At 45.4% G+C, this 12,695-nt stretch overlaps 1 protein-coding gene and 1 long non-coding RNA gene across 4 annotated transcripts in view; both read left to right on the top strand.

Annotated features, from left to right (window-relative positions):
• LOC309384259 (uncharacterized protein) overlaps nt 1-12,695 on the top strand; it is an 87,444-nt gene that overhangs the window by 63,438 nt on the left and 11,311 nt on the right. For 2 of the 3 annotated variants that reach the window (XR_014173991.1, XM_081937530.1), the window contains exon 1: nt 7,614-7,694. The exons of the other annotated variant lie outside the window; for it this stretch is intronic. The gene's annotated coding sequence lies outside the window, so the exon portion shown is untranslated. Of the gene's footprint in view, nt 1-7,613; nt 7,695-12,695 lie in introns of those variants that run through there. 3 annotated transcript variants of the gene reach the window in all.
• The window catches only part of LOC309384299, a 291,422-nt gene continuing 284,299 nt past the window's right edge, over nt 5,573-12,695 (top strand). The window contains exon 1 of the long non-coding RNA XR_014174031.1: nt 5,573-5,675. This is a non-coding gene — a long non-coding RNA (uncharacterized lncRNA). The remainder of the gene's footprint in view (nt 5,676-12,695) is intronic.

Raw genomic sequence — 12,695 nt, forward strand, 5'->3', positions numbered from 1 at the left:
GAGCCTCCTCGGTTGGGGCACTTCCCTGGGAATTGCTGCCCAGCCTGGGTGTTTGGAAAAACAGGACACTGTGGAAAGGGGAAGGGAAGAGGAGGAGGGGCCTTACCCAGAGGACAGCCAGTACATAATACCTGGTTGTGGATTGGATGTGGGTCCCGAGGCAGAGAGGAAGGCAAGCATGTGGTAGGCGCCTGATGCTCTGAAAGCCAAGAGGCAGGCCTGAAAGGCGCAGGCGAAGACTTTTACAGCTTTCTGCCTCGCAGAAGCAGAGATGGGCAGGAGGCTGGAGAGCACACAGTGCCCTAGTGCAGCAGTCCCCCAGGGACCATCCGCCTGCCCTCCAACCTTGGGCCCCTCATCCATCTCACAATGGGTGACGCACTGTTTCCGGGCTAGTCAGGCCGGTGATCTTCCGTGTGTTTCCCTCGCAGGCAAATCCAGCTTCAGGAAACACCAGGAAGGGCTTGGATGCTGTGATTTCCTGCGTGCTCCCCTCATTGGCCAGGCTGGCTTCGGGAAACACCCCAGAAGGGCTCTGATGGTGTGATTTCCCACATGCTCCTCTTGCAGGCCAGGCCAGCTTTGGGAAACACCCGGGAATGGCTCCAATGCCACAATCTCCCCTACTATCCCGCACATGTCAGTCCACCTACCACCAGTATCACCCATCTGCCAGCTCGCCCTCCCCCATCCACCCTCCGGCCCCCGCCCTTTGTCCTTACCTTTGCGAGCAGCAATGACCAGAAGTATGCAGATGTACAACTAAATTCTGGAAGATATATATAAAGCGGAAAGCTGGAGGTGAGATGATGAGGGTGGCAGGAAAAGCCAGCCATACAAGGAGTGGCTGGAAGATGTGGGGCGAGGCTTAATCCTATCACAGGCTGGATATATCGTGTTGGCAGGCCATATCCAGCTCGCAGGCTGTAGTTTGAGGTCCCCTGACATAAAGCTTCCCCTGGATGGTTTTTGCTCTGTGGCACTAAGGCCCAAATAGTCCTATCTCGTTGCCAAATCCATGGGGAGGGGGCATACCCCTCAGTCAATTTCCTCACTGAAGAGATAGCAGAAAAGAGATTTCCAGACTCCATGTCCTGACTGTGACTCACACAGGGGTGGGTTGTTCCCGGTTCGGGCAAACCGATAATGATAATTGGGCATGGGTCACCAAACTGGTAGTGATGGCCGGCTGGCCCTGCCCCCAAACTGTCCCGCTCTGACGCTCGCCCTGCCTTGCTGTCGTCACATGTATCCACAGAACTGCCGTCTCCTGCCTACACACAGGTAAGCATTGGTGCTAGCCTGGTGCCCCTCTGCACTGACCAGTGCCTCCCGAAGCCACCGGCCTTGCAGCCATCCCCCCCTCTCCGCAGCTTGGATCTCCAGGCGGTGGGAGGGGTGGCAAGGGTGAGCTTAGCACTTTTTCCACCGGTGGGAAAAAATGCTGAGGAGGATACTCCCTCACCTTACCCCAGCTCCACATGGAGGCGGGGGGAGGCGGTGGCGGTGAATTCCAAGCGAGCTGCCGAGAAGTTTTTCTTTACTGTGCAAAGGCTAGGAATTGCTCCAAGGCTGCAGGCTCCGAGACTGCAGGTGCCCATGGAGGGGGGGGGGAATGCTGCCCGACTGCCCCTTCCCGAAGCAACCTCGAAGGTTTTCAAGCTTGTCTGGAGAGACAGCTTTTTTAAAGAAAACCCTGAAAAAGCCACAAGATCTGGAGCTGCCAGTCTCCGGTAAGATCCCCATTGCAAGCATCTCTCAACTGTTGCGTGCAGGGAAAAACCTTGCACAGTAAAGCAAAACTTCAGAAATTTTCCTACCTTTTCCTGTGGGCATTGGCTTGGTAGTGGTGGTGGGTTTATATGACTGAGTGACCATGAGTGCAATCAAATTGGCCATGCCTACTCAGTCACATGCCCCCTCTCCCACGCCCACCGAACTGGTAGTGGAAATTTAGAAACCCACGACTGGACTCATAAATGATGCTGCCCAGTTGCCGGGTAAAGCAGTATATGTTGCACTGGTTATCCACTGCATTAATAGGAGTCCCAGGGCTCACTGTGTGCAACTTCAAAAATATTGTTTTGCTCCTGGGGGTGTTTTATTTACTTTTGTTTGCATGTTGCTCTTTTGATTGCCTTTTCTTTATATTAGATCGTTTTTTCAGTTGTTTAGGAGTCTAGTGGTCCACTTCAGGAAACTCAGTTTTGCAGCAATTCTTCTCAGCCCCAAGGAATTTACAATCAACAACTCTCTCTCTCTCCTCTCTCTCTCTCTCTTCCTCTCTCCCTTCCTCTCTCCCCACCTCTCTTTTTTCTTCAAGTTTTTTTTTTAAATTAATCAAAACATCAAAACAATGTGTGAACAGTGTGACATATGAGTGTCAAACATTCTAATACAAATAAAGCTAATCAAGTTAATCACAATTCTTGCATTCAATCCGCTTATGTATTTCTAATAATAATGCATGCTTATATAGGCAAAAAGTATATCACGGTAAGTAGGTAGGCTGTCTGGGGGGCATTTATCCTGAAAAATTAAAGCAGGCTGCCCAGGAAGTGCTTTATATGCCATCTTGAGTTCTTGAATGAAAAGGAAATCAATAAAACTTTGGAGTTATTTTATTCCAGATTCCTCCATACAACAGATTCCAGAACCAAAAGCCATTATCCTCACCATCCATACCTTATTAAATCTGCATTTAAAATAGCATTGCAGGGTATTTTTCTAAAAAGGTTAGTCTGGTGATCAGTTAGCCATGGGATTTGATGGGCTATTCTATTTTTGCCCCTCTTTCTTTTACACTTTTTTGGGGGCAAGGGGACATTTTTTCTACCATATATAGGCAATCAGGCCCTCTTTCTTAGGCTCCATTTTCTAGGCCCTGCTGCATATGTTTCTCTGTGTGACCTAATGGGAGACTTCAGTGCAAGCAAATTTGCATAATTTACACCTGGCATTCAGCAGATAAAAAAATTCCTCCTCCAAGAATGAAGCTTGGTGGTTGATGCTCTTGGATGCAGCCCTGGCCAGCAGGAGTGAAGCTCCTTCCCCTGGAGTGTCTGCCTGATGTTGCTGCCAGGCCCTAAAATCCTGGGAGCCTCAAGAGTCATAAAGTTTTGGCATGTAGAGAGGTTTTGATCTCCACTGAGAATCACCACTAAGAAAGCTGATTGTGTAATTCTGCAAAACATTAATGAACGTTTATGGCTGGGCACATAGCTAATCTTCACAAGGTTAAGTAACGTCACATTTCACTATTTCACTAGCCTCAGCTCCAAAGTCGGTTGCTAGAAATCAAAAACTACTTGATAGCATTTAATAGTTTAAAACATGTTGCAAACGCCTTAGGTAGAAACTGGAGAAAGATTATTTTTTTAATGCCTTCTATCTGGAGATGGAGCTTAAACAGGCAACACCTGTGCCTAGAAAGAGGTTAATGCCTGTGATTGAGCTTAAAGGAGTTAAAACCATCGAGTACTGTGTTGCTAGAAAGGCTGGAAAGCGACGGGAAGAGTAGAAGAAAGTCCAGTTGCCTCTTGAAAAAAGCACCTTTGGGAACAGCTGAACTTCCTCTTCCGATCACTCATGGGAGGAGAGTGGTGTGCAGAGCGGATTCTGTGCTCTTCCCGTGCTCGAAGCAGCAGCTGGAAGGTGAGTGGAGGGCGGGTGGGAGGAGAGTCCTGGAAGCAGAGAAGCAACTGGGCTGAAGCATCTCAGCTGCTGCTGCTGCAGGTTCCTTCCCTCCCCGAATTTAAGCCCACTGGTGCTGCAGGCTGTGAAACTGGTGGCTGCAATTTTCCTTCTGGTGGGAGGATTGGAAAAGTCTCTTCCAAGTGAAGGTGGGTTCTTTGGGAATGGCTTCCCTCCAGAGGTTGTGGGTGCTCCCATCACTGGAGGGTTTGTGACAGAGCTGGGAGGGACCTTGCAGGTCTTCTATACAGACGCCCTGATCAAGCAGGAGACCCAATATCATTTCAGACAAATGGCTGTCCTGTCTCTGAGTAAAAGCCACCAGGGATGGAGCTCCCACAACCTCTGAAGGGAAACCCTTCCACTGGTTCACTGTTCTCAGTGTCAGGAAGTTTCTCCTTAGTTCTAAGTTGCTTCTCTCCTTGATTAGTTTCCATTCAGTTCCTTGTCCTGCCTTCAAGGGCTTTGAAGAATAGGTTGACACCCCTCCCTCTTTTGTGGCAACTCCTCAAGTATTGGAAGATGGCTATCATGTCTCCCCTAGTCCTTCCTTTCACTAGACTAGACATACCCAATTCCTGCAACTGCTTTTTTATATTTTATACTCCAGCCTCCTAATCCTCTTTGTTGCTCTTCTTCTGCATTCTTTCCAGAGTCTCAACATCTTTTTAATGATATGGTGACCAAACTGTCTGCAATTATCTAAGTGTGGTCTTACTCTTTATAAAGTGGTACTAGTACTTCACATGATCTTGATTCTATCTCTCTATTAATGCAGCCTAGTATTGTATTGGCTTTTTTTGTCCACTGCAGTACACAGCTGGCCCATATCTAAATTATTGTCAACTAGGACTTCAAGGTTCCTCTCATAGTTATTACTTGAGCCAGGTGCTATCTTTTCTGTACCAGTACATTTGGTTTTTCTTGAATAAGTGTAAAACCTTTTTTCTCTCCATCAAATTTCATTTTGTTAGGTAGAGCCAAGTGTTCAAATCTATCAAGATTCTTGAGCTTATCTTCTGAGGTGTTGGCTATTCCTGCCAACTGGGTGTTATTTCCAAATTTGATGCGTTCGCATTCGATTCTCTCATTTAAGGCATTTGCAAAAATATTTAAGAGTACTAAAACAGAACCTTGGGTGCCCACTGTTTACTTCTCTCCATATAGATATACTCCCATTAAGGAATACACTTTGAGTGTGGTTTGTCAGCCAGTTATGAATCCATCTGTGTGGAAGGATATACCTATCCCACATTTTTCTAATTTACCAAGAAGTAGGTTATGGTCTACTTTGTCAACTGCCTTACTGAAATCCTATTATACAATGTATTTGATTGGTCCGCTAATTTTGTCACTTTGTGTAAGAATGAAATAACATGTTGACTTCCCATGTTGATTTCTAATTATATATTTGATTGCTTCTAGGTGTTTGCAGAACTTTTGTTTCATTATGAAGAATGGTTGCAGGAACTGGGTAAGTCTAGTTTAATAGAAAGAAGGACTAGGGGAGACATGATAGCAGTGTTCCAATATCTCATGGGTTGCCACAAAGAAGAGGGAGTCAAACTATTTTCCAAGGCACCTGAGGGTAGAACAAGAAGCAATGGGTGGAAACTAATTAAGGAGAGAAGCAACTTAGAACTGAGGAGAAATTTCCTGACAGTTAGAAAATAATTAGTCAGTGGAATGCCTTGCCTTCAGAAGTTGTGAATGTCCCAACACTGGAAGTCTTTAAGAAGATGTTGGATAGCCATTTGTCTGAAACGGTATAGGGTTTCCTGCCTAGGCAGGGGGGTTGGACTAGAAAACATCCAAGGTCCCTTCCAACTCTGCTATTGTATTGTATTGTATTATCTTTTCCAGGATCTTCCCAGGTAGTGATGTCAGGCTAATTGGCCTGTAGTTTTATGGATCCATTTTTCTCCCCTTTTTTGAAGATGGGAACTACATCCGGTCTTTTCCAATCCACCTGTAGTTCCTTGGTGCGTGAAGATCTTTGAAAGATATAGTTGAATGGTTCTTAGATCACGTCTGCTGGCTCCTTCAGAACTCTGGGATGTAATTAATCTGGTCCCGATGATTAGAACTCATCTAGAATAGACAGGTGTTCTCTTACCATTTTCTTGCCTGTTTTAATTTCTATTCCTAGTCTGCCTTTTACAGTTCTGTTTTGTTAGTTTTGGCTATTTTTTTATTTTTGCTGAAGATAGATGCAAATAATGAATTAAGTAGCTCTGCTGTGTCTCTACTGCCCATCACTTCCTTGCCATCATCTCCCATTAGTGGACTGACTGTTTCCCTGACTTTTTTTTTTACACGTTTTAAAATGATTTTTGATATTTGTTGCAAGTTTTAGTTCATTCTCACCATGACCTTGATTTCATTTTTGCAGATTCGGGCTATATGCTTATTCTGCCTTAGTTATGTGTCCTCTTTCCATTTTTTATACTGATCCTTTTTTTCATTCAGTTTATCAGAGAAATCTTTATGCAACCATGCTGGATTGTTCTTGGATATCTGGTTTTCCCTTTTCAGTAACATTGTACTGGGCTGGGCTTATATGATCATACTAGTCGGCCGGATACTCATGCTTCGTTACGGAACTGGAACAGTAATAGGTAGCATTCTTTGCCATCACGCTCCATTATCCTGTAGCTGTAAAAGGCAGCCGAAGACACGGTCTTCTTGAGAGGAACTTTGGTGTTTGGTTCACACTGAGGTATATTGAGGTAGTAGCCATCTTCTCCATGGCAGAATATCAGAGGGTATTGCAGAGCATCATAGGCATAGTGCATCTCACTGATTTGTAACAACCTGTTTTTCTGCTGTAGAAAACGATATCTCTCTGTATAAAATCCTGGCCGACAATGAGAACAGCCACTTCTCTAGTCATGGGGGCATTGAAACGACCTCGGTGCCCTCCAGAAGGCTTCCTATCAGCATTAATCACCACTTGGATATCCTTGTGGCCCTTAGGAACAGACTCAACAGCACCCTTAACTTCCAGAATATACTTCTTGTGTTCTTGCAGCAACTTCTGCAGTTGTTAACCAGTTGTGGATTAACGCCTGAGTAGATTCCACAACAGATGTCTCTCTCATTGTCATTGTTTAATCTCAGGCGCCTGAGGTAATTATGAGACTCATTGCTCATACAACAGTTTTATTTGGAACAGAATAGACGCGAGCGCAAACAAGTGCTCTGACAGCTCTTTTATACCCCGAGCTGTAATCGCAGCAACCAATAGAATTCTTTAAAACTTCCCGCCTAAAACAAACACGAACGGGGACAATCAACTGGCATCCTGCCTGATTGACAGGAGGGGGTGGGACACGTACATATGTGACAGTCATCATCACCAACAAAGTATATCTGGGGAAATGAAGGCTGCTGCTGAGGCCCCACCATGATACTCCCTGTCCTGTGGTAGACCTGCCCCTGCGCTTTGAATGTTGGCATAAAATTTTCCTCCTTCACCTCTCTGGCTCCAAAAGACGTCATTTGGAAGCATCCGTTGTACTTCCAGACAGCAGACAGAATGTGCTTTGCCATTGGATGCTGGTGGGTGAGATGGCTGTGTAAGGGTTCTGGGTATGGCTGAAGGGGAGAGAGGTGCACTACCACTGTAGCACATCCCGGAACTCTCAATCTGACATTCCGAAACACAGCACAACTGCCTGCACACGGCAAATCAACATGGCTTGTGGCTTGGCTGGGACCATTGTGAACATGCATGGGTGGTGGGTGGAGTCGCGGGACGGTTTAAATGGTGGAGGGGAGCACTGGGCTTCATCCTTGACTTCATCTCACTATATCTTATCACTGGGTGTTTCTCGGATCATGCCGAAGTGTGGAAGATAAAACAATACATACTGAGAAGTCTGTAGTTCATTGTTTATTTCTGTTTCACTGAACAGGAACCTGACTTGGAGCATGGCATCAGGCACAGGGTAACCGGGGTCCGAGATCAACAACCTTGTCCCTGGAGTAATCAATCTGAGGTTCATATTTAAAACCAAAGAAATACTTATTAGTCCAAGGCATTGATCTCATTTGTGACTGATTAACATAGGGCTTATTAGATGTATACTTTTTTACAGCCTGTTTACTGACTTGAGGATGAGTTTGATGATACTTGTGCAGCTTCCCGTGTGTTTTCTTAATCACATCTGTAAATCTTTTTCTGTGTTTTTGCCTCTTTTCCCTTTAACTGGTGTTAACAGTCGAAGGAACAGATTCATCTGAACTGAGGAGAAAAATAGGGGGGGCGGATCTGCCTCTACCATATCCATTGATATTTATCTGGCTAGCATCCTGTCAGTGTGTGAGAGAGTTGAGAGGTGTAAACAGTATTTGCTGTGTGAGCAAGAAGGAGACAGGAAGGAGCCTGGACATGGCTTAGCTCAACTGTTCTGTAGTAAAGCTGCTTGCTGCTGTGAAAGTGAAAGTAAAACTCCTCTTTTGAAGTGGGGAGGGGGAGTAGAACTTCTTAGCATCAGAGCTTGGAATTGATTTCTTTTCAGGTGGGGAGGTGGAGTAGAACTTCTTAGCACAGAGGTTCTCAACCTTCCAAATGCCGCGACCCTTTAATACAGTTCATGTTGTGGTGACTCCCAACCATAAAGTTATTTTCGTTGCTACTCTATAACTGTAATTTTGCTACTGTTATGAACCATAATGTAAATATCTGATATGCAGGATGTATTTTTATTGTTATAAATTGAACATAATTAAAGCATAGTGATTAATCACAAAAACAATATGTAATTATATATTGTGAAATATTTATTTCTAATTACAAATAAATGAAATTTTGTCTGGGAAATTTAAGAGCAGGCTCCCAGCTCTAAGTGGAAAGAATGCTTTTTAAAAAGAAAAAAAGGAAAGAAAAAACAAAACAGCCACCAATTCTTCCTTTCTTTCTCTTTCTCTCTCTTTCTGTCTCTCTGTGTCTGTCGGTCTCTCTCTCTGTGTGGCTCTTTGTCTCTCTCCTCCCTTCCTCTCTCTCTGTCTCTCTGTAATTCTCTCTCTGTATCTCTGTCTCTCTCCCCCTCCCCCATCTGTCTGTGTGTGTCTCTGTCTCTCCCCTCCGTTCCTCTTTCTCCGTCTCTGTAATTCTCTCTCTGTATCTGTCTCTCTCTCCTCCCTCCCCCTTCTCTGTTTCTCTGTGTGTCTCTGTCTCTCCCCCTTTTCCTCTGTCTCTGTCTGTCTGTCTCTCTCTCTCACACACACACACACACACTGTGGTCACCTCGCCTCCTGTTCTTCGGCTGCTGCACAAGCCCACGTGGCGTGCGCTGCCCTCTTCTCTCTTGACAGTTGCCTCGTTTCCAATGGAGGGGGTGGGGAATGCATGCATTTTCCTTCCTCTGCATGGATTTCCCACCCCCTATTGGTACCATTGTTGCTGGAGCTGCTCTTGCTGAATCCAGTGCGGCAGCACGACTCTTGCCATGAGAGCTTCGCTGCCAGCCGCTTCTTGCCATCGCTGCCGCACTGGATTCAGCAAAAGCGGCTCCAGCAGCAACGGGATATGCTTGGGGAAGGGAAAGCTGGAACTAACTGCCCGGGATTGTGTTTATGCCGCCGCTGTGAAAATGTCTGTTTTCCAGCCGCAGGAGGGAAGGAAAGAAGCCAGTCTTTGGAAAGAACCTCCCTCCCCCTCCAGAGAGCCCATGCTGAAAGACAGGAGGGGGTGGGCTGGTTTGAATGCGGGCGAGCGGGCGGTTTGGGGCCAGTACCTCCTTCACTCATTCGGGCAGGCAGAGAAAGAAAGGAGGCTTCTGATAAAGCACTCCTGCACCAATTGCATGCCTCCTTTCTCCATCCACCCGAACTAGCAAAGAAGGTGGGCCACTAAACCACCCGCTCTCCCGCTCGCGACCCACAGGTTGAGAACTGCTGCCTTAGCATCAGAGAGCTAGTTTGAAAGTGAAACAGTATTTGCTGTGTGAGCAAGGAGACAGGAAGGAGCCTGGCTGTTGGTTAGCTGAACTGTTCTTGAACTGCTTCCTTCTGTGAAAGTAAAACTGAAACTCAATCTCCTCTGCTCTGCTTGTGTTTTGCATTTGGAACAGATTTCTTTTCTGATTAGGAGGTGGAGTAGAACTCGTTAGCATGAGAGCATGTTAATAATAATATATGAAATACTAATGCTCTGATGGTCATTTTGAAAAATCCTTTCTTAGTGAGAACCTAGAAACCAAGAGGAACGTACGTGGAAAATTTGAGGTGTGTAGGCTTAAGGTTCTGGAGATTTTGTGATAATGCATGAGTGGTATTTCGCTTTTATATATATAGATTTTCCAATATTTCCCACACTCCTTGCACTGTTTTCTCCTTTAGGATTTTTATACATGAAATTTTGCTTAGGCTCTGAATTTGTTAAAATCAGCTCTTCTAAAGTTTAAGACACTTGTTGGATTATATTCTATTGCTTGTGTTTGCATTATATTGAATTCCAGTAAGACATGGTCATTCTCCCAAGGCTCTGACAACTTCAACTCCTTCTATCGCTTCTCTATTAGTAAGAATTAGGTTGAGTGTAGTTTTTCCTCTAGTTCCCTCCTCTAACCTTTGAATGACACAGTTGTCAGCTAAGTTGGTTACGAATCTATTCAATCTCCTACTTGCTGTAGAGTTTGTCTCTCAGTTGATATCAGGGTAGTTAAAGTCTCCCATTGCATCTTGATGTTGCCCTCTTGTTATAGTTTTTAATCCACACGTGTATTGAAAATGACAGAAGAATAAAATTTACAAGTTTTTTTATTTCCATGTCTTGCCAATAAGTATGGTATTTCCTGTCCCATCCATGTATTAACCAGGTTCAATTGTGCTTAATCCATCTTTGGTTGCACAGGTAGTCCTCACTTACCACTTCTTCCCTGAGCCTTCAGAGTTACTATGGCACAGTAGAAGCAGACGTGCACCTGATTGACAAAATTTGTGTTAATCCCAGCACTTGTTCCGTGACCCCCATGTCAGCAGTGACTGTGGTTTTGAAGGTGCAGTTAAAGGAGTTGCACCAACTTGGGTTCTGCCAAGAGTTGCGCATTTATGATGGTGGTGGCATCCCACACTCACGATCCCCATTTGTGACTTTCCCAGCTAGCTTCTGACAAGCAAAATCAGTGGATATTCTGGAGTGGTGGGTTTCAAAAAATTTTAGAACCTATTTTGTAAGTGTAGCCTGTTTTGTGGGAGTAGCTCAGTGGTCATGTGATGAGGTGGGAGTTGCTTGGTGGTTGTGTGACTGGGTGGGCAGGCCAACTTGGAAAATGTGGTGAAATTCACTTAACAGCACTCTTGCTTAGCAAACAAAATTTTGGCCTCAATTGTGGTCATACGTCAAGGACTATCTCTGTCTTCCTCTGCACAGCAGCCTTGTCCTAGTAAACTTCTTCTCCTTTCTGGCAATTTTCCTTTCTGTTAGAGGCACCAAAATAATCCAGATGAGATAAGGTTTCCTGCTGGGGCAGGGGGTTGGGCTAGATGACCTCCGAGATCCCTTCCAACACTAGATTGCTGTGCTGTTTCAAAGCATTTTCTAAAGCCATGTCTAGTGCCAGGGTTAGCAGTCCGACCTTCCTCTCCTTTCTCTTTCTCTCTCTCTCCCTTCCTCTTTCTTCCTTCCTTTCTTTTTTCTTCCTTTCTCTCTTCCTTTCTTTCTTTCCTCTCTCTCCTCTCACATTTTAGGAATCACAACCCTAACCCTAAAGGACTTCTAGAAGTCTTGTTCAAAACTGATTACACTCTGTGACAAACGCTTTAGCTCAGATTCATTAACTTGACTATAAATGATCCCATTTAGATAATTTAGGGATTTTTTTTTAAGAATGTGGAAATGAGCAAAACAATATAGTAGAGAAAGAAAGGAAGGAAGGAAAGAAAAGAAAGGTGTTCGGTTCTTAATATTTGAATGTATCTTCTTAATAAACATACTAGTAATAATGAATTAGAATATTGGGTTCTCACGCTGTCCCCCTAAAAATCCGCCACTGGCACAAACCCACTTCTTCCTTGTCAAAGCCCCAGCGATTCTCCTGGTGATTTGATCAAAGCAGCGGGGAAAAGGGAGAGGGGGGAGGAGGTGAGTGGAAGCAGTGGATGGACCCAGGCACTTGTGCGCATACCTTTGGAGACAAATAATTGGGAAGGGATTCACTCCGGAAGATTTTAAAATTTCCCCAACACCTCCCAAATAGGTGTGTGTGCATGCACACACTCTCCTCCCTCTCTCCCTTTCTCTTATACTGGATTAACTCCAAAGTTCTTAAAATCTTCCCACCACCTCCCGAATAGGCATGTGTGCATGCACACACTTCCTCCCTCTCTAATACCCCCACCCTACACACACACACACACACACACACACACACCTCCATCTCATTCCCAGCTCCCTCCTTCCTTCCTTCCTCCCCTCCCCTCTCATTTCCTATTAGTGTATTATGTGCCATTCAGCAAAAGTCTTAATACTTAGGAGTAAGTATTAAGTATTAGGATTTTATATTATAAATATTACAAGTAGTATTAAATGCTTGCCATCACCTGTCGGGCAGAAATGGAGACACGCCTTCTCCTCAGGACCTGCAAGCTGGTCGCCCACCTGTCACCAGGGAGACAGCCAGTGCAGGTGAGCCACGCGGTTGCTGTGATTGCACGGGCGCTCCACCAGCTCGGATGCAGCCGGACCAGAGCACTTTCTCCTCAGAAAAGTCTTCTCAGTGGAGCTGTGGCAGCGTGCCTGTCCCTTTCAGGTGCTTCGACCACTGGGAGGGAGGAGGCCGGGGGGAGGGGAGGCAAAAAGGGAGCAGCAGCTCCTCTGTTAATGGATGGGGGGGGGAGTTTGGCTTCTCTCTGCCATTTAAGGGCTGCAGTAGAGAGAATCCAACTTTTTTCCTCTCTCTCCATTTAGAGCGCAGCTGCTGCAGCCTCTCCACATGTTGCCCAGTTATGGGGCCAGCCTGCTGTGCCCTGTAGTATTCGGGTGGAAGGGTCCTCTT

This window comes from Natrix helvetica (assembly GCF_964273705.1).
Source record: "Natrix helvetica genome assembly, chromosome: 1".
In the NCBI taxonomy this organism is placed as follows: Eukaryota; Metazoa; Chordata; class Lepidosauria; order Squamata; family Natricidae; genus Natrix; species Natrix helvetica.